General features: G+C 36.9%; 1 long non-coding RNA gene and 1 other non-coding gene across 2 annotated transcripts in view; one reads left to right on the top strand and one right to left on the bottom strand.

Annotated features, from left to right (window-relative positions):
* Nucleotides 1-24,081, bottom strand: part of LOC105094197 (uncharacterized) — a 1,056,246-nt gene that overhangs the window by 577,739 nt on the left and 454,426 nt on the right. Inside the window, exons 17-18 of the long non-coding RNA XR_004137286.2 lie at nt 21,302-21,428; nt 18,897-19,057 (exon numbers count right to left, since the gene is read on the bottom strand). This is a non-coding gene — a long non-coding RNA (uncharacterized LOC105094197). The remainder of the gene's footprint in view (nt 1-18,896; nt 19,058-21,301; nt 21,429-24,081) is intronic.
* On the top strand, nt 14,901-15,007 carry LOC116153792 (U6 spliceosomal RNA). Its single transcript, XR_004137671.1, has one exon. It is a non-coding gene; the product is annotated as a U6 spliceosomal RNA (small nuclear RNA).

The following is a 24,081-nucleotide window of genomic DNA, read 5'->3' as shown; positions in this document are numbered from 1 at the left end:
TAAGTTTTTCAACAAGATTTATTGATGCTGACCGAGGCCCAGCATAAACTCTTCTAAGGATGCTGTCTAAGTAACATGAGATAAACTAGAATAAGACATATCCAAATAAACTGAAGAAGCAGTTTGACTCAACTGTAGAAAATCAAATATTTTCCTTGTAAAATTAAAGATGATATTGTACTGGGATTAGAAGGCAAAGGAAGTTATATTATTATTCTATATAAAAAAACAAATCTAAAGTTTGATTTGTGTTTTTCCTTATATCTATTTTGGCCCCTTATTTTATTGCTAAAACAAAATTACATAACATTATATCCAAGTTAGTTGTTCATGTAACTAGGTTATTTAAGACAGTGTTAGTTTATATATGTGTGTGTGTTTTAATATATATAGAGGCAGTATAATCAACTTTTCTCTAATAGGACCTTAAGATTTTAACTCTCAATTTGGAGCAATTTGTAAGAACATCTATTTCCACTGAAGGTCAAAACTTTAAATTCCATGATTACCAAGGGAAATCTACTGATGAATTGACAGCTTAGACCCTAGATTTTCATTCAGTTACTTCATTTCTATTGATTGTTCTCTGCGCAGACCTCCATTTCTGAATTCCACTTTCACTCTCATGCTAATATGTAACCACTTTTGCTTGCTTCCAAGAAAAATAAGGGCTTGCCAAGAAAGAGTTTAGAAAATTTGATTTTGAAAATAGTAGTCTAAATGTAACAGTGTTCTTAATGCAGACTGTTTTACTAGACAGACTGACATCTACCCATTCAACTCACTGACCTAGACAGAGCTATAAATTAGAGTGAGAAATATTAGCAGGATGATGGCCAAATGTTTCGCCTAATCTGTCTGTTGTCAAACAGAAGAATTATAATGCTTATTCTGAAAATATTCTCATGTGGATTATTTTTGCTTCAATCTCTACATCTACTAAATGCAATTATTTTTCTAGTAGGTTAATGCACGCATTGATTCCAAGGAGAACATAACACCAGATTCTTGGACAATTATGTTTGTATTTTTGACATGACTTAATTAACAACCTCTCATACATGATACTAGGTGTCAAATGCCTCCCATATGCTTTCTGCTAACACCCTAAACCCCCTATCCAAGTAAATAGATTTAATGAGTTACAAGTGGTTATTACAAAAAACTAAGTAAAATTTAACATAAAACCTCTCCAGTGAAAAATAAAATGGATCAGTATGAATTTGTATAAATACTGAACTGTATATATATTTTTTGGGAATGAAATTTTATGAATATGGCTAAGTAATTAAACTAAGGACTCTTTATGAAATATTCATAGATCACATTTCAAATAACCAGATAACAGCCTGTGATTTTTCAATAAGTTTTATATATTATGTTTCAATAATTCATTTTTCAAGTTTGATGTCAGCATTTTAAATATTCTTCCTTTAAACCTATGTGCTTATTCAACTTAAAAAAAAAAAAATAGAAAAAAATCAATGATGTGTTTCCACCCACTCATATACAAAATTTCCAAAAAAATTTAAAGCTTTACAGAGATTTCACTTTATCTCTTAGATATTTTGCAGAAAATAGACTGTTTTTGTCTGCAAGAGTGAAAAAAAGAAAACCCAAAGAATAATGTCAGTTTGTAATTTATAAATATTTAAATGATTAAGAGATTTCGAATGACTTCATGTAATACCAAATTAGATTAAATGTCTAAAAGTGTAACTTAGTCCCCTGTGAGAGCTTTCAAGTTCGAACTGTTTCCCTTCCAAATGTTTTGCTATAATTGTGATGAATGGCCACCTAGAGCAAAAGTTCAAAAATAGAACTTAAATTTAATTAGCCAATGAAAAGTCTAAGTGCTGCCATCGTATTTCATGACTGCAGTCAGTTCCTAATTTATAGTATAGTTAGGGAAGCAGCCCTTTACTCCTGTATAAATTCATCTGTAATATTTTAAGGGACAATCAACATGTCCTGTAAGTAGTGATTTTTTTTAAATAAAATAAACATAACAATAGCAAGATACAATTTGCTGACATTCTTATAATACAAACCTGTGATGATGCTTAATTCATGAGCCTTGAATCCATCTATTCCATTTCTAGCTGGAAAAATTCCAATTTCAGTTTCACACTGCATATGGGACGAAGTCCAAGAGCATTAAAGTAGCAGCACATCTCTACCTGACCTAGGCCCAGCATCAACTCTCACCGCTCTAAAACCATCCTGCAATATGAAAATGGATGTAGTTCTCCCACATTAGGCTCCTCTTACTTCATGGTGTTCCTCCACTGAGGTGCTCTTTAGGTTTCTTGTTCAATTGATTAATTCTTAGCCATACAGTAAGACTTAGCTTAAACACACCTGGAGTAAACCCTCTCTGATATTTCTAAACCGGAATGTTCTAACTGGCCTTATCATCTTGTCAGCCACAGAACCTAGGCATTCTTCTAATATGGCATTAGAATTTATTTCTCTACTCACAGCACACCATGGATTAATTGAAAGTATAAAAAAAAAAAAAGAAAGAAAGTATAAAAAATTCACCTTCCTTAGTGCCCTTACTCTGGTTTTATATATATACAAACATACACACATATATATACATATATATAAAATATATACTCATACATAAATACAGTTGTATATAATGCATATATATGTGTAAATACATATGCACACATATTAAAAGGAAATATGCTCCAGCTCTGTTAATCAGGAATATTCAGGAAAACAGAAATGACTCTATGTCTTCCACATAGAAAAATTTAATTGGGAGAGTTAGGTGCTCCCTCAAACTCTGGAAGGACCAGAAAATGAAGATCAGGAAGACTAATCCAGTTAGTTTTGATGAAATTGGATAGTTTTAGGAATCACAGGAAAACCGCCAGTTAGGTCAGAGCTACCTGCAGAACTAAAGCAGGTAATTTTCAAGCTCAGGAGCATGTCTGCCACTGCTGGAAGTTACTTTAATACAGTTTTTGCTTCTTTTCTGCCTTCCAAATCTCAAACAATTATCTTGCAGACTCTAACCTAGATTTTTGCTAGCAAGGAGTCTGAGAACATAGTTCCCAATCTTTCATTTCTTGTGATAATGCAGAAAGCGAAGAAGAGGGGCTTTCCTGCCAAGCTGCCAGGAGACAATCGGGCGCATTCCACCACACTGGCTATAAGCATCCCTACAGCTCCTTCTATTCACTTTTACATCCCAAATACCATTCCATTCCAATCAACAATGACAATATCAGCATTCTTCAATACTCTGATGTAACCACCCTTAAACAAGATACTCTTAAACAAATGAAGACATGCTTACACTTGCTTGACAACTCCAAATAAAAGAGTGCATTAACCTGTGGTTTGGTACCAATTGAGATATTGCCATGAGCATGCCAAAAGGACAAAGAAAAGGAGTGAATATAAAACTGAAAAAGATCTGTTAGATCACATATCTCCAAAAAGAAGTGACCTTCAGGGGAATAGTTAGCATGAGGCATTCTTAAAGGGAGAGTTCTGGAACACAGATACCCTGACCTCACTCTCTCCCTCATCCAGACCTTTTGTTAGGACTCCTCTATTGGCTGAAACCAACTAGAAATCAAAGATTGGAATGGCTTTATACCATCAGCATCCCAGAACAGAGTGAAGAGTGGAAATGGCAAAGAATAGATCAGGAATGCTAAATGAAGAAATACTTTAAAATAAACTAAAGTAAGGTTAATCACAGATAGGAGTATTGAAGTACATTGTACCTCTGCATTGTTCAATGTCATAAGCAATCCAGTGGTCATCTCAGCATGAAGTTTTGTGAAAACATTGCTTATATTAGTGGAAATATTATTCTTTGAAAACTAAAATTTTTAGACCAACAGTATTTAATCCTGTGGAGATGGAAAGCAACATTGATGATTATTAGAATCAATCGAGAGCCACTTCCACATGTACCCTTGGTTCTTGGACTCATTTTCCAGTTATAGGAGAAAGAAAACTATCTATTGGCTGCTATGCTTTATTGGTTCAAAGCCTATACTGAAATTTGTAGAACATCCCTTCACCCTCAGTAAGCATATTAATAAAGTCTTTAGTAGGCCGATCCACCATTGTATAAGGTCAGCTGTTTCTGCTTGTTAGGATACATAGTGGTAAAACTTCTGAAACTTAGTGAACCAATTACCTCAGTATTTTTCTCCTACAATTACTTATTTAGTTGGGAGTAATATTGTATGGTATACTATTATCTTCTGCCTGTACCCCAGGCTTAGCTTTACAGAAAAAAAAATGAACACATTTCTTAGAAATGTGTATAAATATACAGATTTACTGGGCCCTAGGCTCTTCATAAGAAGAATATAAAATCATGTCTAGTATATACTGCAGGCCAGCAAATCACCTGTCAATGTATGTGTGTGCTACCAAGATAAAAATTCAGTGATTTTAGTCTTAGGTGATCTATTCAGATTCTTACTATAGAGCAATTGGTGTTATGATTGAGCTCACCATTTCTCAGGTCTACCTACAGTAGACTGGCTTCTATGCAGAACGCTATAGAGTATCTCACTGAGAGAAAACTTGTCACTGCACAGTGGTTTATGGGTGACCAGCTGACAGACTTATCAGTCCCCATATCTTGCTGAGATGGAAAAGTTCCTTTTAGACCACAAACATACCTTAATATAAGTATGCTGCCCCCCCACCATATAGCTGAATAAAATAGAATAAAACTAGACACATTATTCCACCCTAGTTCACACCATTAAAGATGGGAAATAGACTGGATTAAACTTAATTTATACAATTTATCTTGTTCTAAAGTGGAAAAAAAAAACCTCAAGATGTATATAAACTTCTCTGGTAGTGGTTCATATTCTGAAATTTTATCCCACTGTTTTTATTAGAGGGAAGTAAAAAAAATTAGGGGCTCCGAGCTTAGTTTCTCTTTAATATTGTTTGGAAGTAAGAAGCCTATTTGCAAAATGATAAGATACAAATATATTAAAAAGTTAAACAGCTCATTGATTATTATAACAGAATTAATAAATTGTTAATATACAACCTTCACTATACAACTTAGGTTATAGCCAGATGACAATCAAGGCTTGAGTGATACGAAATATTTGATTTTAAAAATTAAGAAAAAAAATATGGTATAAATGATACCAAAAAATTAAATTGGAACATTGCATTTGTTTATTACAGTAGTAATCAAATTAAATCAATTGGTTTGATTATTAACACATGCCTTTGCAAAATCTAGTGTAACTATAATAATTTATCTTTTTTAACTAGGTAGAAAAAAAGCCACACAGGCCTCAATCTCTAGTTATTATTCATGTTTGCTATATTTATCCTATTCTAAAAAAAGAAAAGGTCAAGACAAACTTCTGGATAAGAGGCAACATCAACATTCATGAATCAGTTACAACAAATAAATAGTTGCAGAATATCATGCTCACCAGGCATTCAATATAATTTCACTGAAAAAAAAAGTGATTTGGAAAGAGATTAGATTGTCATTAAATATGTATTACCATGCTAAAATTAAAAGTTGCAAAAGTTGGGGAAGTTAACCAGTAGAAATCTGGATTCAAAAGAAAAGATTAATTTCTGGCAGAAGGCTAGTGGCTAAAGACCTGCCTTTAGTTCTACTTCGTCCTGATCATACGAATAAAATTCAGCACAGGTATAAGATGCAAACTCAAAAGGGTATAAAGGCAAGAGATAAAATAAAGAGTCAATAAAAACAGTCTTTTTTTTAATCATTTGCCTTTTGCAAAGACTGAAAACAGGTGAGCGAGAAATACTGACTTTTCAGAAAAACAACTTCTCAGAATTCTTAAGACATTTCTACATGGCCATAAACTGAAGTTGAAGTAAACAAATTTTCTTGCAGAATCCCAGAGGTGTTCAGGAAGTGTAGAAAAGCAGTAGTGAGTTTGAAGTTAAAATTCAGATTTTAAGTAGTATGTGGAAAGAAGTTAGCCTTCTGCTTACATCCCATATACTATTTCTCTCTCACCATGCATAAAATTTGAGTTTTGCACTGTACAGCACAAGTCAGAAAATTACAGCCTGACAGTCATCCCATCCTGCCACTGATTTTGTAAATAACTAATGAAACCTAGCTATGCCCATTCCTTTCCTGCTCTCTGTCAGGACTCTTGCTTTTGGAACCCAATGACTATGGTGTGAGAATGTTCAAATTAGCCCATGAAGAGACCTCACGAAGAGACAACGTAAAGAGGCCTCATTGGAGAGGAACTGACACCTCCAGCCAACTACCAATATTCATCACCAAACTCAAGAGTGAATGAGCTGTCAAGTCTCTTAGCTCGTCAGAAACAGTGGAGCCAAGATAAGTCCCATCCACATTTCTTGCTAACAGCATTCATAAGGTTAATAACATGTGTTTTACATTATAAGTTTTACATTTATGTCATGTTTTCAAAGTAATTGGAATAAGTGGTCACTTTGTAACAATTTGTTGAACTTTACTAAAGGTTCATACAGTTTTCTGTATACATTTTTTTTCACAATAAAATATTTTTTAAATCAGATTTTTAACCATGTGGCTTTTTTTTTTCTATTTTGTCTCACATGGTATTAGATACATTAAATTTTCTTTAACTTCCTGAACTTACAAAGCAGCAAAACTTGGTTCAAAGCTCATTAGCAAAGTTGATAGATTCCACGAATTCAACTCTAAAAAGCTCTACCTTCCCATCTCCACTGCTCCCATCCTTATTGTATCTCTTTCTAAAATTGACTAGACAACCTCAAAAACTTTACTTCCCATACCACTCCAATTCATATTACACACTATTATGTTATTTTTCTAAAACACAGTTCAGATCATAATCATTCCCTGATTAAAAAAGAAAAACCAATGATATCAACTCATGAGTTAAGAAGGCAAATCAAGCATATATAATGTCTCCCACTTAAGAATGCACTAAAATTAAAAAAAGTAAAATAGAAAAGTATAGACTTCAATCAATAAAAAGTATGTCATGTAGGGTATGAGTGGGTAAGAAATCCTAAAACTTCACTGGAAGATGAAAAATAGAAAAAGGTGAATAGATTGATACAATAAAAACAAAAGTTTCAAAAATGTTAACAGTAGCAGAGGATACAGCTGAATGGCCTGGAAGAACACCAAGGAATGCTGGACTCCAGGAACACACTGACAGCAGAGGTAGGTATGAGAAGTGGGGATGGGAACCGGAGGTACTGAGTGCATGTAGGTGCAATGGTCCACCAGCATTGACCCACCTTTCTAGTTTAATTACAGGAAAAAAAAATATGTATCCAAAAATAAGTCATCTCTAAAGAGCTTTGGCTAATAGTCTTAGAATAAACAGAATAAGGGGATATCTGTACCATACAGTAACAGAGTCTCCATGCATTTTTTGATATTATGGATTTGGGGGTACCTACATAGCTAAATTTCTGCCAGCACTTTCTTAACTGAAGTCTACCTGCCTGAAAGTCCCACTCAATACTAGAAATGAATGGATATTCAAGTATCACCAAATATGTGAAGAAAGATTTCAGTACGAATAAGAAAGCTAACCCCCGATTCTAGATGAAAGAATAACATTTCAAACACTAGAGAAGGAAAAAAAAAACTATATCTAATTGGTATCTTTAGAACAATTTTATATTTTGTATCCATAAAAAAAAGAATGGAGTTCTAAGAAAAAATTTTTAAAATGACAGAGAAATAACCCTTGAAAATTAGGAGTGCTGAAATGGTGATAGAAGAATTGAGGAAAACTCAGAGAATTTAGAGCAAAACAATTAAGAAACTGAAAATCTGGGATACATAGGAAAAGCAAACCTGGTATGAAAAGCATTTCAAAATTATCTTGTCCTGATGATGATAGATCCTCTCCATGTATTTGCTCTCAAGGCATATTATATGACTAGTCACTGTTGTAGAGTAAATGTTTACTCTTGCCTTTTTAAAAAAATGTTGTTTTCCTTTTGGGGAATGCCCTTTCATATCCACGTCACATGACCTTGCTGAAATTGTTTATTCAAATTGCTGTGGGTAAAATTCAGACAAATGGCTTCATCCACAGGTGTATCTGTTGTACTGGGAGAGGCACAATCTTTCTGAAATCTTTCTTGATTTGTAGTCAATAGACTGAGTTTTCTTTCTCATTTAAACCTCAGTAGCACCTTCTTTCACCTCTAAGATGATGTTTATATTCTGCCACATACTACAGATGTTTGGGTACTTGTTTCATCCTCCCTATGAGACTGATTAATTTCTAGGAGCAGAGACATTCTCACTTCTGTAGTTAGCACTCTGGCCATGAAAGGGGCTTGCTAAAGATGTCCTGAATTAAAATGACTCAGACCAAATCTCCTTAATCCTTGCCTTGATATAAATCTTCGATAGAGATTATTAAGACAAAGTTCCAGGTCGTGCTTTCTCACCAAGCTCAGAGGTTCCTTTTCTATTTACTTGATAAAAATGAACATTCATAATGCAAAGGTGCAGTATTTATTATGCCACCCCCAATTCAAGCCCTTCTAGGGCCCCTACAACTTCTTGTATCCATTAAAAATGCTTAGCCTAATATTTAAGGCCTTTCTCAGTTAGATTATAGGTTTCTTTCAGAGCTTTCATTTTAATAATTATATAATGTACATTTGCACTCAATAGCTATTAGCTAAAAGTATGATTTAATAAATTAATGAAACATTTTGGAATGGAGGATCTAAGCATACCACTTTTTCAAGCAGTCATGGATATGTTATAGAGGAAAAACCTAAAAGTTAAAGTTCTTGTTTCACTTTAGAAAAATCCATAAAAGAGAAATAAAATTCCTGCCACCCTCACTCAGTAGGATACCAAAGAGATTAATGAGGTAATGCAGTAAAAAGTGCTGTGAGCTATTCATACGAATGGGGCTTTACAGAGTTACTTTATTGTAATTATTCTCTGCATTTACCTTTAATGCCATATCTAAAGGATTTTGGACTAGAAAAGAGAGTAACTTTCTAGTATACAAAAGTTGTTTCAAAGTCATCTGTTCCAATCTTGACTCTTAGCTATTTTTTCTTAATTAAAATCCTCACCTTACACAATTTCTTTGTATTGCAGATTAGTGTAATGAAGTAAGCAAGATAATGTATATAACGTTCCTGGTTCTTGGTAAGACCCTAGTAAATGCTTGGCTTTGTACTGTTTTTTAATAAAAAATAGTTATAGTAGAAACTATTTTAGAAGCTTTATCAATGCAATTTTCAGGAGTATCTGGAAAGAGAGGGAAGCCAATAAAAGCTGGAGTGCTGGCATTTAAGACTATTCAGAATAGAGAAAATTAATGGAGATAAAATTCTTGGATGATAGTTTCTTGCTTTTTTGTTTGTGTGTTTTTATGTGACCTATTGTCCAATCATACCACATTTTAAAGTTGAACTTTCAAAAACTGTTCACAATGATGGCCTAGTTGAGATAGGCCAATAAGGTGTTAATCTCCAAAATATGTAAGAATAACTCATACAACTCAATAGCAAAACAAAACAAACAAAAAATAACCCAATTAAAAAATGGGCGAAAGATGTGAATAGACATTTTTCCAAAAAAGACATACAGATGGCCAACAGGTACATGAGAAGACACTCAACATCATTAATCATCAAGGAAATGCAAATCAAAACCACAGTGAGATCTCTATCACCTCTCATCTGTCACAACAGCTATTATCAAAAAAGTCAAGAGATAACTAGTGCTGGTGAGAATACTGAGAAAAGGAAACCCTTCTTCATTGTTGGTGGCAATGTAAATTGATGCAGTCATTAAGGAAAACAGTATGGAGAATTCTCAAAAAATTAAATATAGGACAACCATATGATCCAGCAATTCCACTTTGGGTATACACCCAAAAGAAACAAAACCATTATCACAAAGATATCTGCACTCCCATGTTCACTGAAGCATTATTCACAATAGCCAAGATATGGAAACAACGTTAAGTATTGGATGGATGAATGGATTAAAAAATATATGGTATATATACAGTAAAATATTATTTAACCACAAAAAGAAGAAAATTCTTCCATTTGCAACCACATGGATGACTTTGAAGGCATCATGCTAAGTGAAATAAATCAGAGAAAGACAATTACTATATGATCTCACTTATACATGGAATCTAAAAAATCCTGAATTTATAGAAACAGAGAGCAAATTGGTGATTGCCAGGGATGGGTGTGTATGTGGATGATGGCTGAAGGTGGTCAAAGGGTACAAATTTCCAGTTATAAGATGAATGAGTTCTGTGGATATAATATACAGCATGATTAGCTAATGATACTGTACTGTACATTTGAAAGCTGCTAAGAGTACATCTTAAAAGTTCTCATCACAAGAAAAGAAATTTTAACTATGTGAGGTATTAGATGTATTAACTAACCTTACTGCAGTAATTATTTCTCACACACATACATCAAGTCATAACATTGTATATTTTAAACTTGCACAATGTTATATGTCAATTATATCCTAATAAAGCTGGAAATATTTTAAAATACAAAATAAAAAAAAATAAAACTAAGGAAATGTTTGTCATAGGCAGACATCTGAATTGGTCCCAAGGGGAAGAGTTCTATAGTCGTATAATTAGATCTCAGTCTTTTAGTGAGCCTATCCCTCTGGACTATGAACTTCCCAAGTGTTTCTTAATTTTTTTCTTCCCACCTTAGTTGGAAGAAAACGGCTAGAATGAGCTGGAGTTGGGTATTTTCCTTTCCCAAATAAATTAGTCTCTGATTTCCAGCAGGTTAAACTCTGGTTGACTAGATTCCGGAGGGCAGCCCTTGTTGAGAAGAGCTGAGTCCTCTGACTTACTTCAAAATGGTTCCTTTTCCCCTCCCTCTGCAGGAAGTTCCATGAAATTTTTCTCTGATATTTATTGTGGAAATCTCATCGAACTCCTAGCAGTAAAGCCCACGAAATCAAGGAGGCTGCCTATCACTGGGTCCCCATAAATTTTTTTAACTATCAGATTGTTGCCATTTTCTAAATTGTTCAGTAAATTATGCAGCACATACAAATATCTCATGAGACTGTGTGTGCGTAGTTTCATGAGTGGACATTCTACATCTAAGCGAGTGTGAAATGGGAAGCTTGGAGAGGATACTGAGTTGATCCATGAAATTAATGTTCTGAACAAAAAGCTTTGAGCCAGAGTTGATCATGATGATGTAAGTTACAAAGGCACTTACCCTAATCTTAAGGCAGAGGGGTGGGTGTATATTGCCATTGATTTTTTTTTTTTTTTTGCACAATGTAAAATGTGAATTTGAGTCAATATCATGGATATTTAAGGTAGAGTGACAATAGCTAAGAGCTAAACTCATTTAAATGAAAACAAAATTCCAAAACAAAAACTATCACAAAAATGTCTCCACATAAGGAACATGCTAAAAAGAAGTATTTCCACACATTTATTTGTAAGTAGCACTAATAAACATTTTATATATCCTATGTAAACTCAGTCAAAACTGAAACATAGTGCATATAGTATATTGTTATCATTTATGATAGTTTCATATTGTACAATGTAGTCTCTGATAATCCAATTTCATATCCATTAATAATCTGTTTTTCCAAAGATAGAGAATGTCTTTTGGGATGCAGATTTGATGAAAGAATGTAAAATTATAAATTACACACTGAAATCACCACATTCAATTAGAGTATGATTTTTATAAATTTTACCAGTTTCACTTATGACTCCACCATTAAATATGAAATTTAACATCATCAACCAAAACGTGTTCCGTATTCTAAATCTGTAATGAGCTTAGGCTCTTCAGGAATATAATTATTGACATCAATCTGCTTGTAACTCTACATGTTTAAATTCTATTTTTACAATCAGTAGGTTATATGTCATCCAATGTCATCCCGAAACTGAAGTAATAATGGAAAAGTCAGAAGCATAACGTGCTGATTTCCTTTTAGAGCATGAAAGAGAGAAGGAGAGAGAGAAGAGAATAAAAAAGATAAGGAGGGAAAGAAGATCTGAATATTGGAGACTAAAGAAGTGAGAGGTTTAGATGCATTTTAAATATATCATCACACTAGTTTCCATTATAAATCATTAAAATAACACCTCTTAGGTTCTCTTTGAAATAGCTTGGAATCTGCATGCCATCCATTTGTATTGTAGGTCTTTGACTGGACTATTTATAAGTCTGAAATGGCTTATAACAATTTATTTTCCATTTAAAAGCCAGCTATTTTTTCTATAATTTGGAGATAGAAATGGGTAAAAATAAATAAAAAATACTTTTTCAACCATGGCATCTTGAATTCAAAATCAAATGAATAAACCCTGGATTTATTTACAAGGAGAGCATTGCAAGATTTTTGTTTTTGCTTTTTGCTAGCACTTCTTTTCTAACATTCCTCCTCTAGAAAAATAAACAATTCTCTGTGCCAGAGTAGTGCATGACCTGATTCTTTAAATAGAAGGCATCCACAGGACCACTGAACAGTCCCATCAGATGCTCTTACAAACAAGATCCCTTGACAAGAGATTCTTGGGACATAACCATTCCCTCAATACAACGGTTTGAAAGCAAGATAGGGATAAGACTGGTTATTGACTACACAAGAATCTCTCAGGTTCTCTTTGAAACAGCCTGGAATTTCCATGCCACTCATTTGTATGGATGTTTTACATTGATAGGTGTTTATAAATTAAATTCCAAAGGGAAGCACTTAACCACAAACAAAACCCAGCAAACTCTTTGATTTTAATGGTGGAGAAATATAACTGTCAAAATTATGAAAAGGGAAGAGAAAATGTTGTGCATCCTCTCATTTACCTTCTTATTTACCTTTTATCTGCTAAAAGGATGAGAAAAACACTTAGTGGTATTGAGAGGCAACAATTAAACTTTTTAAAATTAATGCAATTTATTTCTACAGGATAATACTGAAGCAAATAGTTTAGCGGCATTAAAAAATGAATTTGATTTAGTGAATGGGAAGAGTATCTGTAGTTATTTTAGCTGGGGATAAAACAATTAAAAGCTTTATGCTTGCATGTTTCAGTAATAAAATTTAAATGCTAAGCTGGAGAAAACTCTCCCTTTTATTCTGGTTTGTTAAGAGTAAATATACACACACAAACAAATAGCACAGCTTTTTTTTTTTTTCCAAGTTCAGAAATCAAATTAAATAATCTATGAATATCCTCCCATCTAGGAATCCAAGGGGTCCTATCCTGATGAAAATCTTATGACTATTCCTTAAACTACTGTAGTGCAACACAAAGAAAAGAATTATGGGCACTTTAAACCTGGGTAGTATTCATCAAATGGCAACCCAAGGGCAAAAGGTCCTATATCCCATTTCCAATCCTCTGAATTACCTACCCAAGTAATGTATTTTTCTCTTTAAAATGTCTTAAAAGATATAAGATGTCACTGTACTTATAGGGTTTTGAGATTTTATTTTAAAGAATCAAAAGAAATTTGCTCTGTGAGCGGGTTTTTAAATTTGGCTTGAGGCCTCCAGTTCAGGGAACAAGCAATCTCCTTCCAACTCTCCCTTCTACTGGAGAAATGTCCCCTTTCAACCTGTGCCTTTGGTCCAATACAAATCAATGAACTCAAGACCCAATATACCATGTCTTAAAAATCCATTTAGAAAACAACCACTCCATTCAGAGTTCATCTCCTTCCTTTATCAGAAATTGCTGGAAATGTAATTTTGCAGCAAGCATTTCATTTCTTGTATTGAAATAGATTGAGATAAATGTGAAGTCAATGATTAGATAAATGTAATGTCTTGGGTTGATGCCACAATGCAATATTCAATGTTGTGGTCAGTACTGATGGATGTTTTGTATAGTTACTCAGCTGTATAATGGGACAAATTCCCATGACTCTATTTAAAATACCATGTGGCTCCTCTCAATTAATATTACCAAAAGTACTTTGGCACGAATACAAAAAGCATGAGGGATTAGTGCTGAGCATGCAAGTGCAGTCATCTTTGCTCTGTACAGAGATTCCCCTTTATACAACAAACTGTATCTACATTTATTTACTGAGCTGCATTGCATGCAGTAAATAACACAACAGAGATTATTCCTACTTCAGAAATCACTTCCATGAGGTTATAAATAGAAACCCTGTGCTAAGTAATCTCCTACAGTACAGTTAAGTGTTAAACCCCTATGGGGTTAATATACATACACTGGTGCATGCACAAGCGCTACAGCCATAGAAACACATTGTTTATGAAAGTCTCTTTATTGTAACGGCAGGAAAACATTTCTCCTCTCTAGTCCCTGCTATCAAGGTGCGTATCATTCAGTATAAAAGAGGGGGACAGGAAAGAAAGGACTTTCTTCAAGAAGGAATAAAAAACCAGAATACTGGTAGTGCCTTTAGAAATATTTTTTTGAAATGAAGAGGCTAAATTTTCTGGTCTACTGGTACCCAGACTGCATAACATAGGAATGAATCAAATGATACAATGATAAATACCTTTTTTTCAAGTTCTGCTTCCTGTGATTGCTCTTCTTCGGTGGTTATATTTCACTGTTACATAGAAATCTATGATTATCAGGGATGATATCCAGCCTGTCAAGTGCTTCAGTGATCAAAATTATACATTTTCATCCACAATCTACCTTTTTAAGAAATTAAGATGTTTTAATATTTTCTAAAGATCTAACACTTTAATAAACGTCAATACACCAACATTTTACTTTCTAGTGTCCTTAGGTCCAGCACAGGGTAGTGATTTAGAAAGATTTGTTGTCTCTCCTATTGAAGAAATACATGATCACTATCTGCAACACTTAAAATAATTTTTGATTGATTAATACAAACACTAATAACTAAAAAATAATCAAACTCCTAAATTAGTACTTGCTTTGGCAGCACATATACTAAAATTGGAATGATACAGAGAAGATTAGTGTCTTCCCTGCACAAGGATGACATGTCAATTCATGAAGCATTCTATACACACACAAAAACAATTATACACCTTCCATATCATGAAAAACAAAATCTTGATGCATTTTTAGAGGTAAATGCTTATGCCTGTAACTTGTAAATATAGATGTGTTTTTAAATGTTTGTAATTTTCTAATTTTTAAATCATTCTTTGTAATTAACTTTTTAAAACATTCTCCTTCAGAAATATTTTAGATTTTTCTATTTCTGGAATTCTATAATCATACAATCCTGTATCTTGGTGTGTTTTCTTTTTTCCTTCTGAAACATTTTCTCCCTATTTGTGGCATTATAAAATTGCATGATAATGGTATGTATACTTTGGTTAGGGCCATTTTAATTCATTGGGCTTAGTGAATGACTTTTCACTATGGAGTCATGTATTTTCCCTTCAAGGGACTCCCATGAATTATTTCTTTGTTAACTTTCCCCACCCCATTTTCTCTGATATTCTAGAACTTCTGTTAGAAGATATTTAAACATATAGATCATTTCTTCACTATTTTCCACTTCTTTACCTTTTGTTCCTGTTTTTTAGATTTCCTCTATCTTTTTCAAGCTTTCTACATTTTTTTTTTCAAATAATGTCTAGGCCTTTTGTTTTGGATGCAATAAACAAAAACATCTTTTCTTTTCTTCTTGAGGATATGAGTTGGAGGTTTATTTTTTTCTCTTTCTTGCATTCCCCCAGTTTCTTCTGACCTTTTTGATTTATTTGTTTTATCCTTTGTTTTTCTTGTTGGAGGCTTCACTAAGGGTGGCAGTCAGGCAAGTTTCAATTGCTAAAGCACTCTCACAGGACTGACAATTATAATACTTAGGAATCTACAAGTTATAGCCAGAAAAGAATACAAAACGGCAGTGGCACTAAAGTAAGGAAATGCATCTCAAAGGCTCACAGCACACAACAGGACAAGGCAGGCGCGACCTCTGATTGTCCTCCGTCGGTAGGACAGCAGTGGATCTACTTCCTTAAATCAGAAACCACCAAGGTAGGCCCAGAACACCTGAAGACCAGGGGACTAACGTAGGCACATTCCTGTGAAGCAACCTGCCCCACCGGCTCAACCGCCGAGGGCCTCGCTTACACCAGGTGTAAACCATCATCTCATTGTTCTCAATCAGCAGCGCTCACAAGCCCGTACGGAACACCAGAAGCCCGTCATGGCCCCTCGGTTGAAAAGCAACACAATCAGCACAATCCATGCCTTGACTAGGAGTCAACACTGTCTTGGCACATCTCTTACTTCAAACAGCTCCAAATATGCCAGAATTAACGTTCACAGCAGAGGCTTTCCTTAAAGAAAAGTATGCAACCAAAATACTGGCTGAAATTGTGCATACACGCGCATGGCTTACCTCCAAATCCTGACAGGCACTTTCAGTGGAGAATACCGAGTGGAAATTTGAGGAATTGTCATCCGAGGTCATTCACACTCTCCAGAGAAGGTTCTGGTCCGAAAGAAGCCACAAGTGGCTCGAGGTTGGGCTCCAGCGAGAGAGCAGGGTCGGGAGCGGAGCCTCTCGAGACGCCGCCCGCCGCGCGCCCCGGAGCCGCTCCTCAGAGTCTCACAGCCCGGCCGCCCCGTGCGGCTGCGCAGTTCGCCCCACGCGCTCGGCGGAGCTCTGTATTGGCAAAGGCTCGGGGAAACTTTTCAGTTACTGCTTCTGATACGTGACTGAGTGAAGGGTTTTCAACCTGGGACGGCCCCAAATGTTACGAATTAACAAAACAGTCCTTGAATGCAGCGTTTTTCATAGAGAATGTTTCACTGACAAAGATTACTGAAGCAAGACTAAAGATGTATAAGCAATCTAATATGAAGGCCATGACTGGGGCCAAAGCTGCAATGCTGTTTACAATCCTCAACTTAAGATGCTTCTTTTTATACTGTGTTTACATCATCAGGGTGGAGGAAGTGAAGGGAGCCATCTATAGTTCTGACCAGGTGGGGTTCCCAACCCTGGGATTTTCCTGGGTGAAATTCAAAACTGGTGCATGTTAGGTGGAAGGCAAGGAGAGGCTGGAGAAAGGTGGGCCACTTTTGATTGGTAGATGGTAGGTTTTTTTAATTGTATTTTTTTATTGAAGTGTAGTTGATTTACAGTGTTAGTTTCAGGTGTACAACAAAGCAATTCAGTTATACATATACACATATATACATATATTTTCAAATTCTTTTCCATTATAGCTTATTACAAGACATTGAATACAGTTCCCTGTGCTATACACTATGTCCTTGTTGTTTATCTATTTTATATATAGTAGTGTGTATCTGTTAGTCCCAAACTCCTAATTTATCCCTCCCCCACCTTCCCCTTTGGTAACCATAGTTTGTTTTCTGTCTGTGTGTCTATTTCTGATTTGTAAATAAAATTTTGTTATCTTTTTTTATATTCCACATTTTAATAAGCAAGGGAAATTACAAGGCTTGTCTTGGATGGCTGCAAGATCTCTGCATTTGCCCACCAGAATCTTAAAAGAGTTTATGTAGAGGCCTTAACAGGGTTCAGTCTTCTATACAGTCCAGATGCTCTCAATAACAACAGTACTCTTTCAAGGTTGTGTCCTTCAGGTAGTTCCTAGTGCAGTAATAGTATATGGAATGTACATTCCAAGAACAGGGGAGGGGGTAAGGAGCCTCTGATTGCCTAGGTCCAGCCAGAAGGTCAACCACCTGTTGGTCATGTTTCTTGATGACCTCCTCCAACACCCCACACCTGGTGACCAGCTCTTAAAGCTTACATGCCCCCCTTCCATAATGTGCCCTGAGCAGTCAGCAGGCTTTATTAGCATGAAGGTGGCTCATTTGGCAGCTATCTGGTTGCCCTGTGGGTAGCTATCACAGCAACAATATAGGCACAGAAAGTCCAGATTAAGATAATAATTCCCAAATAAGTAATAATTTTTTCCACCCCATGATCTGAACCACTGATTTATTAAGTCCCTGAGGCTAGGGCTCAGTTCTCTCAGGCCTTTCACTTGTGTTCTTAGGTGATTTAATACAGATAATACAGCAGTAGACTTATCAAGTATGAACACACAACATTCTGTTTGGATAATGGCACACGTGCCCCCTTGGGAGACAGTAATAATGTCCAAGTCCATCCTATTTTGGAGGACAAAGTTTCTCATTAGAGACATTTCAGTGTTCAGTAAGAACAGGCTTTGCCAGCTATCATGTATGGCTTGCTAGGTGAATTAGGAGGGCTTGTATGAGTGCTATTAATGTCTTTTAGGCCAATGGAGATACAAAGATGTGGCCAAATCATCACTCCACCAGAAAAAAGAAATGCCCAGCTGGCCTTGAGGAGATGGCAGTTAGCAACTTTTGTTACTATGGGGCAAGTTCTCCTGGTGCCCAGGGAAAACCCAGGGTGCAGCAGCCCAAAGATTTGTGCCACACAACCAATGGGTCCCATTTGGGGCTACCACCTAAATACGTGGGCACTGCAACCAGTCAGTGGCAAACCAGTCACTATCCTTTAATGTGAGAGAAGGACTACACAGTTCTGGTGATGTCCATCTCAGATCCCTGGTACAATTGCATTGGTTCAGTTTAGAGTAATTTTTGTGTTCCCAACATAGGGTGCCCAGTGTTCTAATGTCCATAACCCAGGGTAAGACACATGAATCTAGCCCAAATCTGAGTGTAGCCGCCCATGGCTCCGATGGTAGTATTTTCAGGACCTTTTGGTCAGCAGTTTGATGGGCTGCCTGTATAGTTTGATTGACAGAAAAAGGATACCCATGCCTAGCATTACTGATAGCATGTGACACAGGCCAGCCTTCTGGATCAGTATTGGTAACATCAGATGAATTAAGAGTACTAGTCCTAGCTTATTCTTCCATAATTTACTACTTTAGTGCTTCTAATCCCCTTCCTAGAGTGGATACCTACCATGGCAATCCTGATGAGCTAGACGGGCAGCTGCCCACATACCCAACAGCTGGATTGATTCCTTTTACAGAGTTACTATGAGTAAGTCCACTGTAGAAAGGTTATTATCATCAGGTACCCATGCCATGATCAGACACCACAGGAGCAGAGGAAGTCTAAGGCTGAAAAGATAGATATTTAGTAGGGTAGGTCTTCCCCTTCTATACGAATTACATGTGTGGTCCAACTCTTAGATGTTAATGTGGTGGCAGCTTGAGGAATATGACCTGGTTGTGCATATCATCCATGCTGGTGGAGGGAAACCGCACTGCCAGGCATGGAGATGGACTGGGGGTGGGATATGCCAGACCAGGACCCTAACCTGCTCTCCTCTTTCAATGGTGTATGTTCCATTCCAGGTATAATGCATTTCAAGAGGTCCAGTTTGCAGCAGGACAATGAGATTTAAGTAGAGATTGAGCAGTCCCCCCTCATCTAAGGGTATAAATATAACTCATCCATCCTGGTGGGAGCTTTCATTTCAAGTTCCAGTAGATAACCCTTCCCCGCTGTGAGGGAGCTGAATGTTCTCACATCCATGGTGAGAGCTGGGGCAATGGCCATCTCTCAAGACTTCCATACCTTTATGGTGTTGGGTGTAAGGGTCCTGGCCTGGCATATGGGGCAACTGGTTGTATCGGTTCATCATTCAAATACATTAAAGCCTGGGATGGTACTTTAGTCCACCTGGCCAAGGTAGTTTTACCTGTTAGTAATTTAATCTGCTGTTTTAATAGTCCATTCCTTTCTATCAACCCTGCTGCTTACAGTTACAGAGGAAATGGAACTTCCATTCAATGTCATGTTCTTTCGCCCAGTCCTGTGTATTATGACCTTTGAAATATGATCTCCAATCACTGTCTGTTCAGTGAGGGTCTGTACACGGTACTCAGCTTCTCTAATCCCCTAATGGTGGCAGCCTGATCTGCATTGTCATGGGGAAAATTTGGGTTAGGCCAGAGGCAGTGTTCACACAAGCCAAGGCATGTTTAAAACCTTCACTCAAAACGAGGGGACCAATATAATCGATTTGCTAATCTCTCACTGGTGTGGAACTCTGGTGGATGGCCCCAAAACTCCTTTGGAATTTGCCTTGGGCATTGTTTAGAACAAGAGAACATGCTATTACTGCATTAATGAAGGAACTGTATTTCAAGGGCAATAGGGCACCCTTGGCAATACACCATCTCACCCAGGTGTTATGGTGGCCACTTCCTAGGCACCCAGTCTGCAGTATCTACTGAAGGGTTGGTTGCTAGGCTTATACCAAGGCTAGGACATTAACTTCCTGATTGCCAGGAAGTGTCAGTGCCTTATGAGCTGGGAGGTGGAAGAGAGTGAGGCCTCAAGCTCTAGCAGGCAAACCCAAATGTCTTTCCAAATATCCTGACCACACAAGGGCTCACTCACACCTCAGGTGATCATCCACACCTTGGCTTACCATTGTCTCAGCCATAAGGTTAACCCATTTAGAGCAGCCATCTATCTTAATGGCCAAGGCTCATGGGTGATCACCAGCTAAACTGCTCTGAGTTCAGCCCAATGGCTGCTACAATTCATTTCTGTTTTCATCCAGAAGGTGTCAATGTTGGGCTGAATAGTGACTGCAGACCATGTGGTGGGTTGCCCTGACTAGACCCCTCTGTATAGCAGGAATGGGTGGGAATTTCCCCCATTCCCTCTCTACAGGCCACAGAGGCTGCCATAGGAATAGGGGTGGGGGTATCTGAAGAATCTGCGTACTCTACAGGGCCTGGTAGAACCTGCGTTTCTAGAGACAGTGGAAACTGCAGACAGGTGCTGCAAGTAGGCATGCTACCTAGTCCAAGTAGGAATTTGAGCCATGGCTGAGGTGGCTTAATGAAACATATTCTCCATCCACCCCTTGATACGAAGTGAAGTTCTTACCACGATGTGCTGTTCCTTCATGAGAGGCTCTACCTGGAGGGGTGCTGTGTCACTGCAAGGAGCCGTTGCTCTATGGGAATATGCCAGCATTCTTCCCCCTTGCAGAGTTAGGACCAAAATCCTAGGGGTTCTCTCTCCTTTTGTTATCTCTGCCAAAGTGCCCAATCCATACCTTCCAGGGTCATGGACACATTTAACTCAAGTGGTAGCCCTGCTTGGGAGACACCCAGAGCTTTCATCTGTTTCACTAGTATTTTTGCTTTCTCAAAGGCAGCTGATTGCTCTGATCCCCTGTGTGTCCTTTCTATATGGATGGATGTTTTGTGCCACGTGGGGAATAAAAGTCCTCCAAAACCCCCAAATCCCTCAAAGGCTTGAACTTATTTCACATTCTTAGGGTTTGGATAGGCCTGTGCATTGTCAATTACAGCCTCTGGAACAATGCTTGTGTCACTCACCTACATGACTCCCAAAAACTTTAGAGCAGTGCCTGGTCCTTCAACTTTCAGCAGTTCAGTATCCATCTTCTCTTCACAGATGTTCCAGCAAAATCTGCAGTGTCCTGCAGCAGAGGCAAGTCTTCACCTGTAAACATTATATCATCAATATAATGGGCCCATTTTACTGACTTGGGGAAGGCAGACAGGGCCAGGTCTCGGGCTAGCATTCCATGACATATGGTGCTGTGTAGGTAGCCTTGGGGAGGCACTTGAAAGATCCATTGTTACCCCTCCCACATGAAGGCAAATTGACTTTGCGATCCAGCAGTCAGGGGTATACAGAAGCATTTGCTAAGTCCAGTATAGCATGGTGTACTCCTGGGACCATGGCCAAGGTATCTAAGATGGTGGCAATATTGGGCACAGTTGCAGCAATGGAGGGTGCTATCACGTTCAATGATCGGTTGCCTACAACCATCTGCCAAGAGCCATCTGGCTTTTGTACTGGCTATACTGGGATGCTGAAGCACTATGGACGGTGGGACTGGGGGTGAAAAGGGGGTACAATACCCAGTTGGTACAGTTCTTGAATAGTTCTTCCTATTTCTTTATGTCTCTCTGGCAATTTATATTATTTGACCATTAATCACTCTTCTAGGGGCTTGTAGACTTACTGGTTCCCAGTTGGTATTTCCCCTCAGCACTGGTTTGATTACTCTAACCAGGTGGTGGAATTCACTGATAGAGGTTTGCAGAGTTTGGCCTTGTAGTATATCAATACCCAGTATGTTCTCTAGTGAGATATAAATGTCATATTCTATGGAGGGTTAAGTGCCCCATTTGCAGTATCGAAGTGACCTTCCTGACCATAACCTTGCCCTCCATAACCATTGATGGTGATGAGGGGGCCAGAAATATTTCATTGCAGGAATGAAAAGTAAAACTCTAATGAGATACTGCTACACAACCAACTTAGTACAAATTAAGAAGGAATACAATATCAAGTATAGGGTAAGGACGTGGAATATTAGGGATACTCATACCCCATAGGTGATAAAGTTACTTTGGAAAGCAGTATAGACATTTCTAGTAATGTTGAAAGTACATATACCAAAAGTGTGTTTATGCACACATGATATATAGATATATATAATGTTCTCAGCAGCATTATTTATAGTGTTGGAAAGATCCAAATCTTTTTTTGTTTGTTTATTAGAATGAATAAATGAAGTGTTTGCATTCATAAAGTGAATGTAAAACTCTAGTATTGATATGTTATTTTATTCATTTATACATTTGACTGGTTTCAAAAATGAGCTTAGGCAACAAAATGCATGCAAAAAATAAGATGAATAAGAAAGGAATAAAAGCAAAATAAGTAAATATAGGGACAACAGATCTATACAGAAGCCATTACTAACATGGCTACTGTTCACGCACACTATATTAATACCAAAATTCTGAAATTTGTGGGAGTTTAGTTTTGTGGCTATCAGATGCTAAGATTTGTGTTCTTATTGCCATGTCTAACCACTTTTCAATGTAATCACTTGGAAAAGTGCAATTAATATTTGAGAGAGGCAAAAATTTTCCACATTTTCTTGAAACCAAAAGACTTTCACTAAATACACGAGTGTCAGGGTTCTAACTCTGTTGTTACTACACTGAATGATACGAGGCAGCATCGACATATTGTATATTTCTCCCACTCTCCCATTAGTATTGATATTATCACATACTTTAAAGTAGTATGTGGGAGGTGTGGACATAAACTCTCATTAGAAGCTAATGAAATCTCTGCTTATATGGAGTTCTACTCTGTATGTATTAATGTTAAAAATTATCTCTGGATTTGGGAGAGCATATATAAGGTCTCAGCATAGCCATAGCCTGTGTCCATTGTTATGAGCGTGATTTAATTACGTAGCTAGAACAGCATGTCAGCAGCCTACGAGCATTTTAAAAGAAAGCAATTTGTTTTTCTCTCAGTAACGTTTCTATGAATTTTAGATGAAAATGGCACTAAAATGATCTATGCCTAATGCTTCCTTTTGTCAAATAAAAGGTGATTTTCCTTCTTTCTACTCCTGATAACCTTTTCATTGGGCTTTATTTTCTCCAGCCTTCCCTCTGAGATCTTGCCCAGTTAATTTTACCCTCTCTTTTTGATAACTGCAATCTCCTTTGGCTTCCCTAAAAACAAGCCGGATTCTCCTGTTAAAATCAAAACCAAAAACGAAACAAAACAAACAAAACACTCCCTTGATTCTTAATCTGCCGTCTTATGTACTTCTTTCTTTCTCTTCCAATTGCCTAAATGCTCACTGACTCTCAAATAAATTGAGTTCTTCCACTCTTTGCTTTATTCTAAATATGTTTTTGCTAGAGTAACCAAGGATTTCATAATTTCCCAGAAGAGTAACCTCACTTTTTTTCCTTATTGTAATATTCCTCATTCTAACATTAGTCCCTAGTTAATGCTTCATACTTTTCAAATTCTCTCCTGGACTTCTATCATAACATTCTTTTTTGGCTATTTCTTACCATTTTGACCTTTTTTTTCCCTCTCCCTCTCCAGCACACACCCCCCTTCAAAGATGGTACTCTCTTGGGGGTCTGCTTATATAGCCCACAGGTTTTCTTCTCCTTCTATACTTTTCCCAAAGTGATTTCCCTCCATCCCCATAATTCACTCCATGGTCTCTAAACTATTAACTCCCAAGTCTAAATTATCTCCACTCATTTTCTTGGACTAAAGACTAGCATTTAGCATTGCATGCCAGTGTCACGCTGACACA

This window comes from Camelus dromedarius, chromosome 5 (assembly GCF_036321535.1).
Source record: "Camelus dromedarius isolate mCamDro1 chromosome 5, mCamDro1.pat, whole genome shotgun sequence".
Classification (NCBI taxonomy): Eukaryota; Metazoa; Chordata; class Mammalia; order Artiodactyla; family Camelidae; genus Camelus; species Camelus dromedarius.
The sequence above is the reverse complement of the archived record's forward strand: the minus strand, read 5'-3'. Positions and strand labels throughout refer to the sequence as shown.